This window comes from Petromyzon marinus, unplaced genomic scaffold (assembly GCF_048934315.1).
Source record: "Petromyzon marinus isolate PM22_M1 ecotype Great Lakes invasive population unplaced genomic scaffold, UKy_Petmar_22M1.pri1.0 PM_Scaffold_108, whole genome shotgun sequence".
Taxonomy (NCBI): domain Eukaryota; kingdom Metazoa; phylum Chordata; class Hyperoartia; order Petromyzontiformes; family Petromyzontidae; genus Petromyzon; species Petromyzon marinus.
Window position 1 is genome coordinate 112,695 of NW_027423067.1, and position 22,348 is coordinate 135,042.

The following is a 22,348-nucleotide window of genomic DNA, read 5'->3' on the forward strand; positions in this document are numbered from 1 at the left end:
AGCAGACCTTAAACACGGTAGGACCAACACCTCGGCCGTAGCAGATCATTGTTCTAATTCAGTAGGCTCACATGCCATTGACTTTTCCAAGACGGAGGTTCTTTGTAAGCCATCTGGCTTCCATGAGAGATTCGTTCATGAGGCTATCCACATATACAAACACAGAGACAATTTCAACCGAGAAGATGGATTCTATCTTAGCAATCATTGGAAAGATTTGATAAATCATTTCAGTTCTTGATTGATTGTTCACGCTTACAGTGGCTTTCAGACAGCATACATAAAAACAAATTTCGTCTCCCCCCTCCTCTTTTCAAAAAATAGATGGACTAGTCCTGGCAAACAGCCAATCGTTGCGCGTGACGCAAACGTTATTTTTATATATATAAATAAATAAATATGCCGTTTTCAGAATAAATTTATGCAAACCGACACACCTGATGATGACCGTTTGAGTTATGGTCGAAACGTCGTGAGAATTTTTTATTGTTTTATATATATTTTGTTATTTTGTTGTTTCTCTTCAACGTGACTTTACCGAAAAAACTAAGAATACGAACGCGTTCGTCAATCACTCTGCGGACTTAAATGGAAAATACATTACACATATAAGAGGCGAAGTTATCTTGCAGTAGGCCCTTATTTGATGAGTTATTTATTATTTATGTGGCATCACCAGGTAATATGTAGCGATATTTCTGGTGAACTCAGCCTCAAATGGGTGCCTAGTGCGGTGTCTAAACATCGCCATTGGGGAGACAAAGGCGGTCGGGCGTGGTGCTGGCCCCTTTGTACGTGCAGCCTTTTAATAGGTGCTCGCAAACAGCACTTGCCCCAAATGTAAAGGCTTTGTGTGTGTGGGGATCGGTAGTGTAGAAGGACAGGGAGAGATACAGAGTGTGTGAGAGAGGGACGGGGAGAGACACAGACAGTGACAGAGTGACAGAGAGAGACAGAGTGTGTGAAAGTGCGAGAGATGGACAGGGAGAGATGCAGAGAGAGTTAGTTTTAGAGAGACAGTAAGTGATGTAGCAGAGAGTGCGATTGACAATGCGTGTGTGGGAAAAAGAGAGGGACAGAGAGTGTGCAATGTGATGGAGAGTGTCTGTTGTTGAGACAGAGCGTGAGACGGAGTGAATCATTGAGAGAGAATGAGAGAGGGACAGAGAGCGTGTGTTTGCGTGAGAGGGAGTGACACAGACACAGAGAAAAGGCGTGTGTGAGAGTTTGTGAGAGAAACAAATATGGGGAGCGGTAGTGTAGCGGTTAACGCGCTGCGCTACCTGGCGACCCAAGTCCCGATTCCCGCTCACGGACAACACCAGTGACGATAATCTGAACCGGTCCAGGACTTCCCCTAGGGCGACTCAGCCTAAAACGAGTACCTGGTGCGGTGTAAACATCGCCACTAGGGAGACAAAGGCGGTCGGGCGTAGTGCTGGCCACCCACTCCCTCGTGTGGCGTGTCGGCCTTCATGGGTGCTCACTAACAGCACTTCTCCCATTAATCTGTTAAGGCTATACGGGGGATCTATGTTTGTTGTTGAGAGAAACATGAATAGTGGGGAGCGATGGGGTGCAATGGTTAGTCCGCAGCGCTATAAACCCAGCAACACGAGTTCGATTCCCGCTAACACCAGTGACGATTATCTGAACCGATCTTGGGCCTCCCCAAGGTCGACTCAGCCTCAAATGAGTACCTGGTGTGGTAAGCATCGCAACTGCGGAGACAAAGGCGGTTTGCCATGGTGCTGGCCATCCAACACCTTGTGAACTCTTCCGGCCTTCATAGGTGCTCGCTACGAATCGATGATGCCTTACCATCAGCCCCACAAACACAAAGCACCTGCCTGGGTATTTTATTTAATAAAATGCTCCATACCTGGGTAGTGTGATTATGACTAGCTCCTGTTTTGGGAGCCCATGCCTCAATACGAATCACTCGAGCAGCAGTATATTTTCATTATCTGCGTAACGCTGTGTGGAAGGAACTTGGTCTATCACTTCAAAGCTCTGGGTTTTCTCCACCACAGTTGTCACTTCACTAAGCTTGCGAAATGTGGAGCCCTCGAATGGAACATCTGTGCCGGTTTTAAACATTCAGGCTAGCCTGCCTACAATCTATCCTGGGTTTAACCAGACGATTGTGTGAGCTCACAGATCCTTCAAAGATCTGGATGCATTCCCATCATCAGAGCCCCTCTGTCAAACGAGGGCTGAGTTGTCTGGGTCATATATCCTGCATGCACATCTACGGCATGCCGAATCAGCTTCTGTTTGACTAGTTGGGTCTACACAGGTGTGGCACAGGCTCGAAATGAGATGGACTGATGTGGCACAAGACGATTTGGAACTGATTTGACTTGTTGATGGCTTGTGCCAGCAGTGTCAAGATCGGCCCCTGCGGTGGAGGTTTTGATAGAAAGTCGCGGAACTTTTTATAAGATCCCTAATCTAAAGATTTGACCAAAAGTCACACAGGCACGCACATGTTATACTTTACACATTTAAATCTTTATTCACCAGATTACTATTAAGCATACACATCGGTTTCCAAATGCTTTAGATATATTACGGATTGTTGTGGCAAATAGCATGTCGCTTCGTGTGAATCAGTTTTTAAAAAGAAGTTTAAATTTCATAAGAGCAGCTTTCAGTCTTTCACATTATGAAGGATCATTGCCATTTGCCACCCCAACTAGTAAACCATCTTACCCAATCAAATATGCCATGATTTTTGGAATACCACAAAAACAGTTAAAATGTTATATATTTTTAATATATTTCCATAAAGTATTTTCTTCATTACATTTTCCCATAGTTTTCTTACGCACACTATGACAATGCTTTTTATATCAGGCCATTTACACAGAGGCGTCTTAAGTAACTTTAATGTGACAAGCGAATTGCATCACAAACTTGTTTTTTTTTGCAGCCTCCTTGTGCAAAACCAGTCTCTTTTTTACGTAGTTATTAAACCAAAGCTCACAAACTCATGGGCTGTGTTGACCAGGGAAGGTGAAGGTAAATCACCGATAACCTTGCCACGGACACACTCTTAGACAACCTCCATGAAGGACGTTCTCCCTGTGGAACGCATCATCTCGTCTGGATGCGCCGATCATTGCAGTGGTCCCCTAGAAGATATATAGATCGCCTCTGAGTACCCCTACTGCTCAACAGCCATTGCAATTAATGTATGAGAGACGCGAGTTGATGGCACAGGTCAAAATATAACAAATAAATGCATCGTATATAGTTTAGACAGCTATTAATTTTGCTGTCATGTATAATCAGGTTGGGTCAAATATTTTAGACAGTCCATCAATTGTCCATTGTGTCAATGTTGAAAGAATTAAGCAACATTGAAAAATAGAAAGTTCTGTATTCATTTCCTGCCAATGTCATCAATCACCCTTCCGCCTTGGTCCAGTGGTTTTTACATCATATGCATTTTTGCTCTGCCAGGCCCCATTACAGGTGTTGCAAAACCAAAATACCGTGTAAAAAAGAGTTGTCTGATTTGACCCAAAACCTTTGTTCATCAATTGACTTGCAAACCTTATTGCATTCTGGTGCAGTTAAAATATAGTATTCAGCGATATAAATGAACATTTTAACAACAATTTACAATGCGTTTATTTTTACATATTGATTGCCTGCATTAATTATTTTCATTTACAGTTCCCATCATTAATATCCATGATCTATAGTGTTATGTCGGTGCAGGATGGTATAATAGACTACTGCATGTTCTGGTGAATCCAGTCCAAGAATTTGGTGACCCTGCTGTAAACACCTGGCTGGTAAGCCCGTGCACAGCCATAGCCCCAGCTGGTGATTCCAGAGAGGTACCAGCGGCCGTTTGAGTCCTGGCAAACCAAGGGACCCCCAGAGTCTCCCTGCAACAGACACACGACACCAATGTTAGAAGATGACTGACGAACAAGGAGGCCTGATGGAGCGATGATTACAGTGATCCAGTATAAGCAATGACATGTCATGATACCAAAGAGGGGATGTCAGAAGGCCCGATAATTAGGTTTAAATGTTCAGTGCAAAGAGCAGTACAACTGAGGCCAGCTTGAAATGTTCAATGGGACTGGGATCTTGAATGAGGACATTTTTGTTGAAGGTCCAGTTGATGTTGGCCCACCCATGCTCCTTCCAGTCAATTGGCACCAAAATGTGTTCATGAATTGACTGGAGAAGTTTGCTTTCCAAGATCCCCCTGGTGGAACATAATTGGGCCCATAGTCGTTATGTGCTCCAGATGGTTTTTACGCAAGAGAGTTGCATCTTGTTGGTTGTTATCGCAGCTCACCTGTCAGGTGTCCACCCCTCCTTCGAGGTACCCTGCACACAGCATCCTGTTGGTGATTAGAGATGGGCTATAGGCCTGCGGCCCTGGGGTGACGCACGTCTTCAAGATCTCTACTGAAGCCTGCTGAAGCTGGTCGGGTGTGTAGCCTGTTCAGTACAAGAATTCGTGTTGGAAACCGTGTTTCAGTTTCAGTTATTTATTTATTTTGGTATAGCCCTGTGAGCCATTCGGCTCTTGAATCGGGTGCAACCACAACAAAAAAAAACGAACAAGAAAACATCTTAAAGTGAAGTACTATATTTCATCAAGACTTAGATCGTGGTACATTTAAATGTTAACAACATATCACCTGCATATCAGCTTAATGCCTGTTACATATAGTCCTCGAGCACCAGAGAGCTCTGCTACCCAACTGCCATCATTATTCCAATGGATTTTTACAAAAAAATGTTTCTTAACAAAGATTTGGGCCTCCATTAAATCAAAGGATTTGTTCAGTAGAAGATATGTGTATATTATATTTATTTTCATTATACAAACATTCACCCGAAATAACATGAATGTTAAACTATCAATTATGTTTAACTTGTGCTGTCGGAAAATAACATTGCACCGATTTATACATTATAATCACGATACATGCCTTGAATCGTGGGTATATCAATGGATTTTTTGAATATTTGTATATGCTGTACATTAGAGGTGCTACATTTAACCCAACGTAAACAACTCAAGGGTTGTAATCCTGAGTTTAAACAGAAGGGAACTGATTTCTATGAGAAGATCGATTTTATTAGAATGTTAATCAGTTCGTGTGGAGGCTCAAAATATGACAATACTGTGGTTGCTTTGTTCTTACACCATAGACACTGAGATATGGATACTAAATAATCTCTCAAACTATGCTCTATTTAGTGGTCAAAGTATCTTCTGAAATCACGTGTTTTCCCAGGTTTGGAATATTTCACCTATGGACTTACCACCTTCAAAAAGTTTTCCCCAACCAGAAATGAAGCATGATTTCCCTGGGTAGGGAAACTTCTGAAAGCGAGGTGGGAGGCAAACTGGCTGTATGTAATCGATGAAGGAAACAAGTTCTGACAGCTCCATAAGAGCAATGTCATAGTCATGGCTGCTTCCGTTGTAGCGCTCGTGGATGAGGATTCTGTTGACGCTTCTGGCCACGACAGTTGAAGCACTGAGATCGTTCTGAGAGTGCAGGCCCAGGTATACCGTCCAGGTGTTTGGGTTGTTACTAGGGGGGTAAATACACAGCCACCACATTCAGCATCAAATAATATAGGGCATTATGTTTTTTTTTTTACCAAGGTAAGCCTCATTGAGTCTCAGGACTTTTTCAGGAGGGTCCTGCCAAGTTATTTCGGTAGGGGTGATGACTGCTGCTCTGTATAATCTCAACTGAGTAATTTGTGTGGGTCAGTTTTACAAGTAAGCAAATTTGGACTGTGGCGCCGGCACGCATCACGATTGCAAGTGCACTACGAAAAATCATACCTGAATGTGAAAAAAATCTGAGACGCTTAATCCCTATTCCACTTATATTCATACCTCTTTCTGCAATAAAATTCTACAAAAAATATCTTCTAATGGTGTTGTGATTCATTGTGTGAGTGGGAGCAGCGGTGGTTCATTGGTTAGCACACTGCACTTATGAACCTGTTGACCCACGTTTTAATTCCCCAAGCTTGATTCCCAACCACAGATAAAGTTATTCGTGACAAGTGTGGTGAGGTATGGTCGAACAACACCCCATGACCAACACGATGTGCCAAGGCCTTCATCCCAAAAGCGGTCTGACAAAGGGCTGCAAGTTGTGATTATCAAACTTGTCTGCTGTGTGTGTAACATTTAACACAATGCATCCTTTTAAAGAATGACAAATAAAAATAGGGTTTACCCTTTCTGGCAATAAAACAGGTGTTAAGATATTCTTGGTGCTTTCTACGTGACTTTACCGAAAGAACCAAGAATATGAATCCCTGCAGTCACGAAAGCTTTAAATTAAAATTTAAGGTGTTAAGATGTTCAAACACGTTTAGCAAGGAATCAAGCTTGTATTAACCACACGTACTTGTGGTGAACATGCAAATAAACTTGCTCTGATAATAATATATGCATTGTCTTTGGCCTACACCAGAGACGGCCTTCTTTAGCACCTAGTTTCACCAGTGACAGACCAGAGAACGTCAAAAGGCAAACAGTACAAGGACAATGCACGTATCAGAGCATGTATAGCTCGGAGTAAAGTGTTCACAAGACATGTGAAGCAACAGAAACGCTCACCTCTGGAAGCAATGAGCAGCACTCACAACCCAGCGGTCACTGAAGAGGAAGCCCCCACAGGTCAGTCTGTTCAAGTTGTGCAGGCTCTCTTGCCAGGGCCATTCTCAGAGCCTTGCTTTGTAGCCTCCCACGATCCGGCTCTTCACTCTGCGTTCTGCTACGGGGATCCAGCCACATTCTGAAAAACGACAAAACACAATTACTTCTATACAGGTTTTTTTTAGTTAGATCGTGTAAATATAGAAATGTCTAGTCAAACCCGCCATAATTAGTAAGAGATGTCACATAAACAGAACATGCCGATTCATCACTAGTACAGCACACCGGTGTGTTGGAGAGACAAGCCACAACATTTACAATCTGAGTACGACGTTTTGCTAGTAAATCTTGACTTAAAGTTTTCGTGACTGCAGGAATTCAAATTCTTTGGGTCTTTAGGTAAAGTCACGTAGATGGTTATTTTCTTTGAACCATCTACGTGACTTTACCGAAAGACCCAAAGAATATGTTTTGCTAGTAATCACAACTAGCTTCATCAGGTGACAGCCAGATTTGTGGAGAAGTCCACCTGTTTCGTTCCTTATATAGAGGCGTAGATGTGATGACAACACTTGTGCACTCTTCTTGTCCAAGGTGTGGGGGGAGGATTAATGAATCAGCGTACATTATGCGTGCGCATTATGCGAGCCCATTGATCTGGTACTTCCTGTCCATTGCTTGTACTAAAATAGCCGTACCAGAGACAGCCTTCTTTAGGGCCTAGTCTCACCAGTGTCAGAGCAGAGAACGTCAATCATTGTTTTCCATCTTCATAGATTCATCTATCATTGTAATATTTATCAACCATGGTCTATTAATTTCTAGATGAAGATGTCTCTAATACACAAGGATTTACGCTAGGCACTATATTTGGCAAAACAATAGTTCGTGAAATCACGTTTTGAACTGACAATTACCGTCATAAAATAATAATTTACCCATTTTTGTATTACGGAATTTGTACAAGAAGCGCATGAACGAAAGGATGGTGAGTTCATAAACCGGTAAATTAAGAATTAATAAATACCTCTGCTGCAGGGGTCGGGAACCTTTTTGACTAAGAGAGCCATGAAAGCAAAAAATTTGGAAATTTATTTCAGTGAGAGCCATATAATATATTTTAAAAGTGAATTCAACTAAATGTCAGTATAATAAGCCTCTGAATTTATTCTTTTAAATAATGTTGTTATAACACTCACCATTAATGCGACTTCTGGTGCTGCATGGATTTGCTGATGTCTTTGTAGTCGGGTTGGTACTTGGTGAGGTTAAGCTTCATGCAAGCGTTGAGGCTTTCATCCGTTAAACGTGATCGTAGGTTGGACTTGATGTTTTTAAGATGTGAGAATGACTGCTCACATGCATACGTAGATCCAAACATGGTCAATACAGCAATACTCACACGCTGCAGTGTGTGGTATGTGACAGGAAGCGCGTTCCAAGTTTTGAGAATCAGCTGGTCTTCGGGTTGGAGTTTTTTCATTTCTGTCCACATGTGCTTGCTCGCCAACTCCGCTTTCTGTCGTGTGATTCTTTCCAAATCTTCATTCAGTGACTTGAACTTATTCACCCACATGTCTGAGGCCTTCAGGTCAGCCACTTCTGCTTCAAAATCTCTGACGGAGACACCAGGGATGTAATTCAGGTCGGCTGTGTTCAGTGAACACTCGTTTGGATGGGTGATGAACTTAAAAAGACGAGTGTGCTCACGAAATTCTCCAAAGCGTGCTTTGAAGGACTGTAGGAGACTGGATGTGCAGCCAGCTAGCTGGTGGAGATCAAGGTTTTTAATGGGCTCACTTGCTGTGCATGCATCTTTAAATTGGCTCAGTTTTTCAAAATGTAGTAAACGACCTGTTTCAAGATCCGTGATGAAAAGCTCCAGCTTGTTTTCAAAAGCAAATACAGCTTGTTGAAGGGATAACACTGTATTTCCAATGCCTTGCATTTTTACGTTGAGCTGGTTCAGATGTTCAGTCAGATCTACGAGATAGTAAAACTTGAGGAGCCACTCGGTGTCGGCTAGCTCAGGATGCCCGACGCCTTTCATTTCAAGGAAAGTCCGGATTTCGTTCAGGCAAGCCACAAAACGGCTAAGCACCTTCCCTCTTGACAACCAACGCACATTGCTGTGCAAAAGCAGACCAGGATAGTTATTTACAACTTCATCCAGCAGTGTTTTAAACTGGCGATCATTTAAGGCTCGGGCAACAATAAAGTTGATCACACGAATGACCAGCGACATCACTTCGCCAAACTGCCTGTCACACATCTGAGCACAAAGTGCCTCCTGGTGTATAATGCAATGGAAACTTAGGATGGGTCTATTTTCATGTTCACGGAGAAGCGCCACAAATCCTTTGTTTTTCCCCACCATACACGGAGCACCATCAGTACACACTGAGAGAAGTTTATCCATAGGTAGACTTTTTTCTTGAGCAAACTCCATGAAAGACTTGAATAAATCCTCACCTCTTGTGGACCCTTTTAATGGCAGAACAGCAAGACTTTCTTCGCGCAGTGTGTCACCAACAGCATATCTTGCAATCACGCTGAACTGCGACAAATGGCTCACGTCTGTTGACTCATCCAAAGCCAGAGAAAAGAACGGCGCTGCATTTATGTCCTTCACTTGCGTTTCCTCCACTTTGTTTGCCATCACGATGGTACGATCATGAACAGTTCTTGCCGACAGAGGCATGTCTTGTATCCGTTTGATTATCTTGTCTTTGTTCGGAAGATCATCAAAAAGTTCATTGGCTACATCCAGCATGAACGTTTTAGCATACTCGCCATCTGTGAATGGTTTTCCGTTCCTCACTATTGCTAAAGAACCAGCAAAGCTAGCCGAATTATAGTCACCTTGCCGGGTCCATACGCGGAGTTGCTGCTGGCTAGCTTGCACCCTGCTCAGAAGCTCTTGGCACGCTTTCTTTCTGCTGTCTCCCGCAGGGTATTTTGATGCAAAGGTAGCGTGGCGCGTGTCGAAGTGCCGCTTTACATTCGACCGTTTCAACGATGTAATTTTGTCATTGCAAATTAGACACACCGCAGAACCCGCTCTCTCCACAAAGGCGAATTCTTCGGTCCATTCGTCCTGAAATGTACGATACTCGTCGTCTTTTTTTCTTTTCGCCATCTTCTTCGTCGAAGGGTTAGCTTTGAGCTAATGACCGAGCAGACGCAGTCTCAGACTGATTCAAAAGGGGGCGTTTACCTGTTTTACCCAGCAACGGCAAACGTAGGCCAGTATCATCCAATTAAAATAATGGACAATTGCTCCTGCAGCCCTGAACAGGACATGCGCAGTGAAAAATCGATGGATGGATTAAAACAAGTGAGAATATTTTGTTTAATCTGCGAGCCATATGCAATCATCAAAAGAGCCACATCTGGCTCGCGAGCCATAGGTTCCCGACCCCTGCTCTGCTGGCTGGTATTGGGTCAACTTTGTAGAACTCCAAACTGAAACCATATTCTGAAACAGGAAATGAGAAAACATTTTGTGTGAATATCGTGTACAGTACAAAACCTAACACAGTTATAACCGAGTCAGATGTCTTAGCAAGCAGCAACAACATCGCGTACAGTACAAAAACAGTTATAACCGAGTTTAACACGTAGGCTTTTGCGACCAATATCCATAAGAGGTGTTTTGGGTTAGATCACGTAAATATATAAATGTGTCGTTAAAACCCGCCACCACCCAACACAGCCAACTAGTAAGGGTTGTCACGTAAACAGAACATGCCAATTCGTCACGAGAACAGCACAGCGGTGTGTTGGAGAGCCAAGCCACAATATTTACAATCTGAGTATGACGTTTCGCTAGCTTCATCAGGCGACAGCCAGATTTGTGGAGAAGTCTAAATGTTTTGTTCCTTATGTAGAGGCGTAGATGTGGTGATCACACTTATGCGCTCTTGCGCAAAGTGGGGGGGGGGGGGAGAATTATGAGTCAACGTACATCATGCATGTGCATTATGAGAGCCCTTTCATCTTGTCCTTCCTGTCCATTCTGTGTATTAAAATAGCTGTACCAACGGTAATCCCTATTGAAATATGGTGCCCTTTACAGGCATGCATTTAAATTAAGTATTATTTGATTATTCTCTTCCACGCAGCACTAAGGAGGTAGCTATCTGAACGGTTACAATTATTTATAATTCTTTCAATTTCGAAAGATTATCTAATTAGTTTTGGCCAGTAGTAGCTGATTTTGCAAAGAAGTTCAACATTTTCAAAATCAATTGAGTGTCCTTGTTGGCACGCGTATTCTGCTACTGCTGACAGTTGTATTTGGGATTACTTAATATTTCTCTGATGTTCTTTTCATCTCGTGCTGATCATTCGTCCTGTTTGCCCAACATAACATTTGCCAGGTATTTAACGCATTAGGGCAACTGACAGTTGTTGTATCTATAGGCCTTTTCCAAAATTGATATTAATAATACTTGCCGGTATTTTTTATGAATAAATAAATAACACCCACTACGACAAAGACCAGCAAACAGCAGCTGGAGATTGTAAAAAGGCCATTTTACATAAATAAATAATAAACTCCGGGGCAAAGGGAGGTTAGCGACTATCTGAAAAATCTCCAGATTGCCAAAGGACAATTCACCTATTTGATGTAACACAGCCGCCCGGGGTCACCAAAAGGGAAGGGGGAATTCCAGGCTTCAGGGACCCCCCCCCCCCCTTCGTCAGCCCGCTAAGTTGTGATGCCACGCGCACAAGCGAGTTTAAAAAATTGTCCTCTTCTTTGCTATTAAAACAACGGTTAAAGTTCTGAACTCAACTACAAGGATAAGCTAACATTATCAATCCTCACACTCACTCCATTTAAAAACCAGGCCACAATCTACATCAGTGAATCATTACCCATTTATTAATTCGATACTAAATGACCGAAGCCTCAAGAATAGTTTTGGCAGTCAGAGTTATTTCTAAATCAAAACAAATTCTCTAACCTCAGGACATCAGGAATAAAATAGAATAAATAACTCATACATAATAGCCCGGACCCTCGGATACAGGCGAGGAGCAAAAGTTAATACCATGTTAAATCACAAATCTTGGGGACAGAAACAGATAATATTGATGCAATGTTACATCAAGGGTAATCGAGATGGAATCAGGCGGAATGGGACGGGCTTACACAGCCAAGATAGACTGTGTTCCATAGGAAGGAGCCTCCCGGCCGCCTTTGTCTTCCCGCGGGAGAGCAGGAATTTAACACCAGAGCGAGGGAAATTTATTATCGCGGGGGCCATCTGTACACACTGCGCTGGACTTAATGATACACACACGGACTACACCCCCCCCACCACAACGCAGACTGGGCATCTGTTTTTTTTTCTCTCTGGCAAGAGACACGGAGAGAGGAGAGAGAATTTCACATTTAAGCTCGGTAAGGGACAGCGAGACGGCAGATCGGAAGAGGACATCAAGCCAGCTCCGAGGCATGGCCTCGAGACATTAGCAGTGGGTGCTGTGTCCCGCAGAGAAGAGGGGCGAGGTGATGTTAGGTGCTGAGTTCGGCATGGACCAATAGAGTATCGCTGAAAGTTATTCTACATTCATCCTGATGTTTTGAGTCGCTTGCAGAATCGAGGATTGCGATAAGCTGTATCGTACTAAGCTATCAGAGTTGTGTAAGAGGTGTGCAAATACAATTTTCAAGTTTTGAGCGTGAGCGACAATAGCTCTCGACAGTTCAACAAGGCACAGCTCGGCGAGCGCCAGAAGAGGGCGGCGAGCGGCCGGCTCCAAGGGGCCCCGCGATCAACTGAGGATGGCGAGGCTCGCCGAGTAGCGATGTATCAACGAGCGTGTGTTCAGAGCTGAAAGACGAAGTATCGCTCAAAGACTTTTATTTCTACATCGAATGCCAGCTCCCAGCTGCAGCGCAACCAGCCGCCCGTGAGCAAGAGTGCCAGCGAACCAGCGGCGAGCGTGATCGTGCGCATCTCCACGGAGAGAGCGCGTGCGGCGCAGCTCATCATCCAGCGGCGGAAAGAGCCCGACCAGCCGCCCGTGAGCAAAAGAGTCAGCGACCAGCGGATCAGCTCAGCATCGGCCAGCGGAAGAAGACGGCGACCAACCTGAAGACCAGCCAACCAACGACGCAGAAGAAGACTCTATAACTCGCCCAGAATGGCGAAACTCGCTGTTTAACGACATGCTACGCCGTGCGATTGCAGCACCATCAGAAGAAGTATCGCTCGAAAAGCATTCCGCTCTGAATCTTGACACTCAAAGGTCACTGCAGTGATAGCTAAGCTGACGAGAATCCCAGCATCAGCCACCAGAGGGCGGTCATCGCCAGAGAGAGCGCCACCAAGCGACGCCAACGGCGAGCACCTTCGCCAACAGCAACAGACGCGCTGCGGGCGCCATCTGCCGACAGATCATCGCGCCTACAGCGCACCGTGTCAACTCGTCCACCTGCTGCGGGGCCGAACTCTGGCCGACCGCGTGAAAGAAGAAAACCCCGCTGTTCGTATGATATGCACTCTGCCCCACACTGCCACCACACCACCTGGCGTCTTCTTGACGCAAAGAATGTATTCCAAACACTGGTCCACTCAACCCAATTCCTATCACTCAAGACACACACGAACCATTAAGAAGCCTAATTGTCAAGTTCGTGAACCATCAGTGGCCGCGAAGGCGTCGCGGCTCACCGAGTGATGAGAGTACGTCGTTTTAAGTACATACATTTTTTTTGTAATTTGTACTTCCAATCGCATAAATTACCAATAGATTCATCAATATAATTTAAGCCTTTGAAACCTTCGCCACGAAACTCTACGCTCACGGGTAAATGAGCGAGTAAACCGATTTCCTTATCAGACAATCTTGTCCACAAATTAATTAAAGTTCGGCCCAAGTTAAGCATCTCGTGGGAGAACACGCACACCATCGCACGTCCTTACTCTAAGCCATTTCTTTAATTATATAATCTTGCCGATAAATCTATTTACGTATATTTGTGCCTTAGAGAATAATAATTGTTTAGACTGCCTTTTCGCATGAATATTGTCGGATGAACTTTTAAGGACTTTTTATTCGTATTTTCCGTATGCTCGTGGTACTCAGAGGAAATAATCAATTGTTCTGTTACCCAATTAACAACGTGATTATTGAGGGTTGAAAAGATGGATCAATGAATGAACATCGCCTGTAGTACTGTGCTGACAATTTCAAGTACAAGAATTTGCATATTAGAGTGTTAAGGTTTTTGTTTAGAATAGAGCGCATGCATGTTTTAACGACTCTCTCTATCACCAATTAAGCTCGCGTTACGCGGTGGAATTAATCATATGTGCAGTTGCCAAAGTGAAACATCGCAATCGTTGATGTTTACTGTGTTGATGGTTTGTTGAAAATTCCAAGCTTGAGTGTTCGCATGTAAAGTTAAGGTTTTGTTTGGAAAAAAATTGATCAACGCAGAAGTGGTTGCGTGTTTCTTTCCTGATGTCATGCGTAACAATCTTATTCATAAGAACTGTATTCTGTGCTGCGATCTGAATTTGGAGACCTGACGTAAACACACTAATACATACTCCGTAAATATTACTGCAAGAATAATTGTATTACCGAGGGTTAATACGAACCTACAGTGAGGGAAACAAGTATTTGATCCCCTGCTGATTTTGTATGTTTGCCCACTGACAAAGACATGATCTGTCTATAATTTTAATGGTAGGTTTATTTGAACAGTGAGAGACAGAATAACAACAAGAAAATCCAGAAAAACACATGTCAAAAATGTTATAAATTGATTTGCATTTTAATGACGGAAATAAGTATTTGACCCCCTCTCAATCAGAAAGATTTCTTGCTTCCAGGTGTCTTTTATACAGGTAACAAGCTGAGATTAGGAGCACACTCTTAACGGGAGTGCTCCTACAGTGCTCCTCTTAAAGGGAGTGCTCCTAATCTCAACTTGTTACCTGTATAAAAGACACCTGTCCACAGAAGCAATCAATCAATCAGATTCTAAACTCTCCTCCATGGCCAAGACAAAAAAGAGCTCTCCAAGGATGTCAGGGACAAGATTGTAGACCTACACAAGGCTGGAATGGGCTACAAGACCATTGCCAAGCAGCTTGGTGAGAAGGTGACAACAGTTGGTGCGATTATTCGCAAATGGAAGAAACGCAAAAGATCTGTCAATCTCCCTCGGCCTGGGGCTCCATGCAAGATCTTACCTCGTGGAGTTGCAATGATCATGAGAACGGTGAGGAATCAACCCAGAACTACACGTGAGGATCTTGTCAATGATCTCAAGGCAGCTGGGACCATAGTCACCAATAAATCAATTGGTAACACACTACGCCGTGAAGGACTGAAATCCTGCAGCACCCGCAAGGTCCCCCTGCTCAAGGGACAACTGGGTGAAAGTGTTGTGGTTAGATGAGACCAAAATGGAGCTCTTCGGCATCAACTTAACTCGTCGTGTTTGGGGGTGGAGGAATGCTGCCTATGACCCCAAGAACACCATCCCCACCGTCAAACATGGAGGTGGAAACATTATGCTTTGGGGGTGTTTTTCTGCTAAGGGGACAGGACAACTTCACCGCATCAAAGGGATGATGGACGGTGCCATGTACCGTCAAATCTTGGGTGAGAACCTCCTTCCCTCAGCCAGGGCATTGAAAATGGGTCGTGGATTGGTATTCCAGCATGACAATGATCCAAAACACACGGCCAAGGCAACAAAGGAGTGGCTCAAGAAGAAGGACATTACGGTCCTGGAGTGGCCTAGCCAGTCTCCAGACCTTAATCCCATGTAAAATCTGTGGAGGGAGCTGAAGGTTCGAGTTGCCAAACGTCAGCCTCGAAACCTTAATGACTTGGAGTAGATCTACAAGGAGGAGTGGGACAAAATCCCTGCTGGTGGCCAACTACAAGAAACGTCTGACCTCTGTGATTGCCAACAAGGGATTTGCCACCAAGTTCTAAGTCATGTTTTGCAGAGGGGTCAAATACTTATTTCCCTCATTAAAATGCAAATCAATGTATAACATTTTTGACATGCGTTTTTCTGGATTTTGTTGTTGTTTTCTGTCTCTCGCTGTTCAAATAAACCTACCATTAAAATGATAGACTGATCATTTCTTTGTCAGTGGGCAAACGTACAAATCAGCAGGGGATCAAATACTTTTTTCCCTCACTGTAGGTTCGTATTAACGCTCGGTAATACAATTATTCTCGCTTTAACATTTACGGAGTATGTATTCGTGTGTTTAAATCAGGTCTCCAAACTCAGATCGCAACGCAGAATACAGTTCTTATAAATAAGATTATTACGCATGATATCAGGAAACAAACACGCAACCACTTCTGCGTTAATCAATTTTATTCTAAACGAAACCTTAACTTTACATGCGAACTCTCAAGCTTGGAATTTTCAACACAGCATCAACCCAGTAAACATCAACGATTGCGTTGTTTCACTTTGGCAACTACACATATGATTAATTCCACCGCGTAACTTGAGCTTAATTGGTGATAGAGAGAGTCGTTAAAACATGCATGCGCTCTATTCTAAACAAAAACCTTTACACTCTAATATGCAAATTCTTGTACTTGAAATTGTCAGCACAGTACTACAGGCGATGTTCCTTCATTGATCCATCCTTTCAACCCTCAATAATCACGTTATTTGGGTAAGAGAACAATTGATTATTTCCTCTGAGTACCACGAGCATACGGAAAATACGAATAAAAAGGCCTTAAAAGTTCATCCGACGATATTCATGCGAAAAGGCAGTCAAAACAATTATTATTCTCTAAGGCACAAATATACGTAAATAGATTCATCGGCAAGATTATATAATTAAAGAAATGGCTTAGAGTAAGGGCGTGCGATGGTGTGCGTGCTCTCCCACGAGATCCTTAACGTGGGCCGAACTTTAATTAATTTGTGGACAAGATTGTCTGATAAGGAAACGGTTTACACGCTCATTTCCCCGTGAGCGTAGAGTTTCGTGGCGAAGGTTTCAAAGGCTTAATTTATATTGATGAATCTATTGGTAATTTATGCGATTGGAAGTACAAATTACAAAAAAAAATAATGTACTTAAAACGACGTAATCTCATCACTCGGTGAGCCGCGATGCCTTCGCGGCCACTGATGGTTCACGTACTTGACGATTAGGCTTCTTAATGATTCGTGTGTGTGTTGATTGATATGAATTGGGTTGAGTGGACCAGTGTTCGGAATCAATTCTTTGCGTCAAGAAGACGTCAGGTGGTGTGGTGGCAGTGTGGGGCAGAGTGCATATCATACGAACAGCGGGGTTTTCTTCTTTCACGCGGTCGGCCAGAGTTCGGCCCCGCAGCAGGTGGACGAGTTGACACGGTGCGCTGTAGGCGCGATGATCCGTCGGCAGACGGCGCCCGCAGCTCGTCTGTGGCTGTTGGCGAAGGTGCTCGCAGTTGGCGTCGCTTGGTGGCGCTCTCTCTAGCGATGAGCACCCTCTGGTGGCTGATGCTGGGATTCTCGTCAGCTTAGCTATCACTGCAGTGACCCGTGAGAGTCGAGGTTCAGAGCGGAATGCTTTTCGAGCGATACTTCTTCTGATGTTGCTGCATTCGCACGGCGTAGCGTGTCGCTAAACAGCGAGTCTCGTCATTCTGGGCGAGTTGTAGAGTCTTCTTCTGCGTCGTTGGTTGGCTGGTCATCAGGTTGGTCGCCGTCTTCTTCCGCTGGCCGATGCTGAGCTGATCCGCTGGTCGCTGACTCTTTTGCTCACGGGCGGCTGGTCGGGCTCTTTCCGCTGCTGGATGATGAGCTGCGCCGCACGCGCTCTCTCCGTGGAGATGCGCACGATCACGCTCGCCGCTGGTTCGCTGGCACTCTTGCTCACGGGCGGCTGGTTGCGCTGCAGCTGGGAGCTGGCATTCGATGTAGAAATAAAAGTCTTTGCGTGATACTTCGTCTTTCAGCTCTGAACTCACGCTCGTTGATACATCGCTACTCGGCGAGCCTCGCCATCCTCAGTTGATCGCGGGGCCCCTTGGAGCCGGCCGCTCGCCGCCCTCTTCTGGCGCTCGCCGAGCTGTGCCTTGTTGAACTGTCGAGAGCTATTGTCGCTCACTCTCAAAACTTGAAAATTGTGTTTGCACACCTCTTACACAACTCTGATAGCTTAGTACGATACAGCTTATCGCAATCCTCGATTCTGCAGGCGACTCAAAACATCAGGATGAATGTAGAATAACTTTCAGCGATACTCTATCGGTCCATGCCGAACTCAGCACCTAACATCACCTCGCCCCTCTTCTCTGCGGGGGACAGCACCCATTGCTAATGTCTCGAGGCCATGCCTCGGGGCTGGCTTGATGTCCTCTTCTGATCTGCTGTCTCGCTGTCCCTTGCTGAGCGAAAATGTGAAATTCTCTCTCCTCTCTCCGCGTCTCTTGCGAGAGAGAAAAAAAACAGATGCCCACTCTGCGTTGTGGGGAGGGGGGGGGTGTAGTCCGTGTGTGTATCATTAAGTCCAGCGCAGTGTGTACAGATGGCCCCCGCGATAATAAATTTCCCTCGCTCTGGTGTTAAATTCCTGCTCTCCCGCGCTGTGGGAAGACGAAGGCGGCCGGGAGGCTCCTTCCCAATGGAACACAGTCTATCTTGGCTGTGTAAGCCCGTCCCATTCCGCCTGATTCCATCTGGATAACCCTTGATGTAACATTGCATCATTATTATCTGTTTCTGTCCCCAAGATTTGTGATTTAACATTGTATTAACTTTGCTCCTCGCCTGTATCCGAGGGTCCGGGCTATTATGTATGAGTTATTTATTTTATTTTATTCCTGATGTCCTGAGGTTAGAGAATTCGTTTTGACTTAGAAATAACTCTGACTGCCAGAACTATTCTTGAGGATTCGGTCATTTAGTATCGAATTAATAAATGGGTAATGATTCACTGATGTAGATTGTGGCCTGGTTTTTTTTGTTCTATTCGGTAAAGTCACGTAGGTAAAAAATAAAATAACAAATCACGACGTTTCGGCCACAACACAAGTGGCCTTCATCAGGTGAAGGGACCGTGCTGTCATGAGGGCAGCGTTGGAGTGAAAACAGCCAAGCCCAGGTCGCGTCCTTTAAGCTGTGTGGGAGGAAGCAAAAACGCTTTGACAAAGGAATTAGCATAAAAATGAGCATGATGTACGTAGGAGGTACATGGACCATGATGGACCAGGCGCGGGTGGGGGGGAGTAGAGTGAGTGAGTGGAGTGAGTGAGTGGAGTGAGTGAGTGGAGTGAGTGATTGGGGTGAGTGGAGTGAGTGGAATGAGTGAGTGGAGTGAGTGAGTGGAGTGAGTGAGTGAGTGGAGTGAGTGAGTGGAGTGAGTGAGTGGAGTGAGTGGAGTGAGTGGAGTGAGTGAGTGGAGTGAGTGAGTGGAGTGAGTGAGTGGAGTGAGTGGAGTGAGTGGAGTGAGTGAGTGGAGTGAGTGAGTGGAGTGAGTGAGTGGAGTGAGTGGAGTGAGTGGAGTGAGTGAGTGAGTGGAGTGAGTGGAGTGAGTGGAGTGAGTGAGTGGAGTGAGTGAGTGGAGTGAGTGGAGTGAGTGGAGTGAGTGAGTGAGTGGAGTGAGTGGAGTGAGTGAGTGAGTGGAGTGAGTGAGTGAGTGGAGTGAGTGAGTGAGTGCAGTGAGTGAGTGGAGTGAGTGAGTGAGTGGAGAGAAATAAGCAGTTGTGAATTTTGGGATACCACTACTTGAAAAAATGTCTTGTACCGTTGAAAATTAGTTTAATGTTTGGTTTGATTTAGAACATGTTTCAATGATTGCTTCATTTAAAACCATCCTCTCGGTTGAAATTGTGTCTGTGTTTGTAAATCAGTTTTGAAACCATCCTCTCGGTTGAAATTGTGTCTGTGTTTGTAAATCAGATTTGAAATCATCCTCTCGGTTGAAATTGTGTGTGTTTGTAAATCAGATTTGAAACCATCCTCTCGGTTGAAATTGTGTCTGTGTTTGTAAATCAGATTTACAAACACAGACAATCATTGAAACATGTTCTAAATCAAACCAAACATTAAACTAATTTTCAATGGTACAAGATATTTTTTCAAGTAGTGGTATCCCAAACAATCACAACTGCTTATTTCTCTCCACTCACTCACTCCACTCACTCACTGCACTCACTCACTGCACTCACTCCGCTCACTCACTCCACTCACTCACTCACTCCACTCACTCACTCCACTCACTCACTGCACTCACTCCACCCCACTCACTCCACTCCACTCACCCCAACCACTCACTCCACTCACTCATTCCACTCACTCACTCCACTCACTCACTCTACTCACTCACTCACTCCACTCACTCACTCCACTCACTCCACTCACTCACTCCACTCATTCCACTCCACTCACTCACTCACTCCACTCACTCACTCCACTCACTCAACTCACTCACTCACTCCACTCACTCACTCCACTCACTCCACCCCACTCACTCCACTCCACTCACCCCACTCACTCACTCCACTCACTCCACTCCCCTCACTCCACTCCACTCACCCCAACCACTCACTCACTCACTCCACTCACTCACTCCACTCACTCACTCTACTCACTCACTCCACTCACACCACTCCACTCACTCACTCCACTCACTCACTCACTCCACTCACTCACTCCACTCACTCCACTCACTCCACTCACTCCACTCCACTCACCCCAATCACTCACTCCACTCACTCCACTCACTCACTCCACTCACTCACTCCACTCACTCCACTCCACTCACCCCAATCACTCACTCCACTCACTCACTCCACTCACTCACTCACTCTACTCCCCCCCCCCCCGCTGCTGGTCCGTCATGGTCCCCACCCGCGCCTGGTCCGTCATGGTCCATGCACCTCCTACGTACATCATGCTCATTTTTATGCTAATTCCTTTGTCAAAGCGTTTTTGCTTCCTCCCACACAGCTTAAAGGACGCGACCTGAGCTTGGCTGTTTTCACTCCAACGCTGTCCTCATGACAGCACGGTCCCTTGACCTGATGAAGGCCACTTGTGTTGTGGCCGAAACGTCGTGATTTTGTTATTTTATTTTTTACCTACGTGACTTTACCAAAGAGAACAAAAAAAAACCAGGCCACAATTTACATCAGTGAATCATTACCCATTTATTAATTCGATACTAAATGACCAAAGCCTCAAGAATAGTTCTGGCAGTCAGAGTTATTTCTAAGTCAAAACGAATTCTCTAACCTCAGGACATCAGGAATAAAATAAAATAAATAACTCATACATAATAGCCCGGACCCTCGAATACAGGCGAGGAGCAAAAGTTAATACAATGTTAAATCACAAATCTTGGGGACAGAAACAGATAATAACGATGCAATGTTACATCAAGGGTTATCGAGATGGAATCAGGCGGAATGGGACGGGCTTACACAGCCAAGATAGACTGTGTTCCATAGGAAGGAGCCTCCCGGCCGCCTTCGTCTTCCCGCAGCGCGGGAGAGCAGGAATTTAACACCAGAGCGAGGGAAATTTATTATCGCGGGGGCCATCTGTACACACTGCGCTGGACTTAATGATACACACACGGACTACACCCCCCCCTCCCCACAAAGCAGAGTGGGCATCTGTTTTTCTTCTCTCTCACAAGAGACGCGGAGAGAGGAGAGAGAATTTCACATTTAAGTTCGGCAAGGGACAGCGAGACGGCAGATCGGAAGAGGACATCAAGCCAGCTCCGAGGCATGGCCTCGAGACATTAGCAGTGGGTGCTGTGTCCCGCAAAGAAGAGGGGCGAAGTGATGTTAGGTGCTGAGTTCGGCATGGACCGATAGAGTATCGCTGAAAGTTATTCCACATTCATCCTGATGTTTTGAGTCGCCTGCAGAATCGAGGATTGCGATAGGCTGTATTGTACTAAGCTATCAGAGTTGTGCAAGAGGTGTGCAAATACAATTTTCAAGTTTTGAGAGTGAGCGACAATAGCTCTCGACAGTTCAACAAGGCACAGCTCGGCGAGCACCAGAAGAGGGCGGAGAGCGGCCGGCTCCAAGGGGCCCCGCGATCAACTGAGGATGGCGAGGCTCGTCGAGTAGCGATGTATCAACGAGCGTGAGTTCAGAGCTGAAAGACGAAGTATCGCTCGAAGTGCCAGCGAACCAGCGGCGAGCGTGATCGTGCGCATCTCCACGGAGAGAGCGCGTGCGGCGCAGCTCATCATCCAGCGGCGGAAAGAGCCCGACCAGCCGCCCATGAGCAAAAGAGTCAGCGACCAGCGGATCAGCTCAGCATCGGCCAGCGGAAGAAGACGGCGATCAACCTGAAGACCAGCCAACCAACGACGCAGAAGAAGACTCTACAACTCGCCCAGAATGGCGAGACTCGCTGTTTAGCGACATGCTACGCCGTGCGAATGCAGCACCATCAGAAGAAGTATCGCTCGAAAAGCATTCCGCTCTGAACCTTGACACTCAAAGGTCACTGCAGTGATAGCTAAGCTGACGAGAATCCCAGCATCAGCCACCAGAGGGCGGTCATCGCCAGAGAGAGCGCCACCAAGCGACGCCAACGGCGAGCACCTTCGCCAACAGCAACAGACGAGCTGCGGGCGCCGTCTGCCGACGGATCATCGCGCCTACAGCGCACCGTGTCAACTCGTCCACCTGCTGCGGGGCCGAACTCTG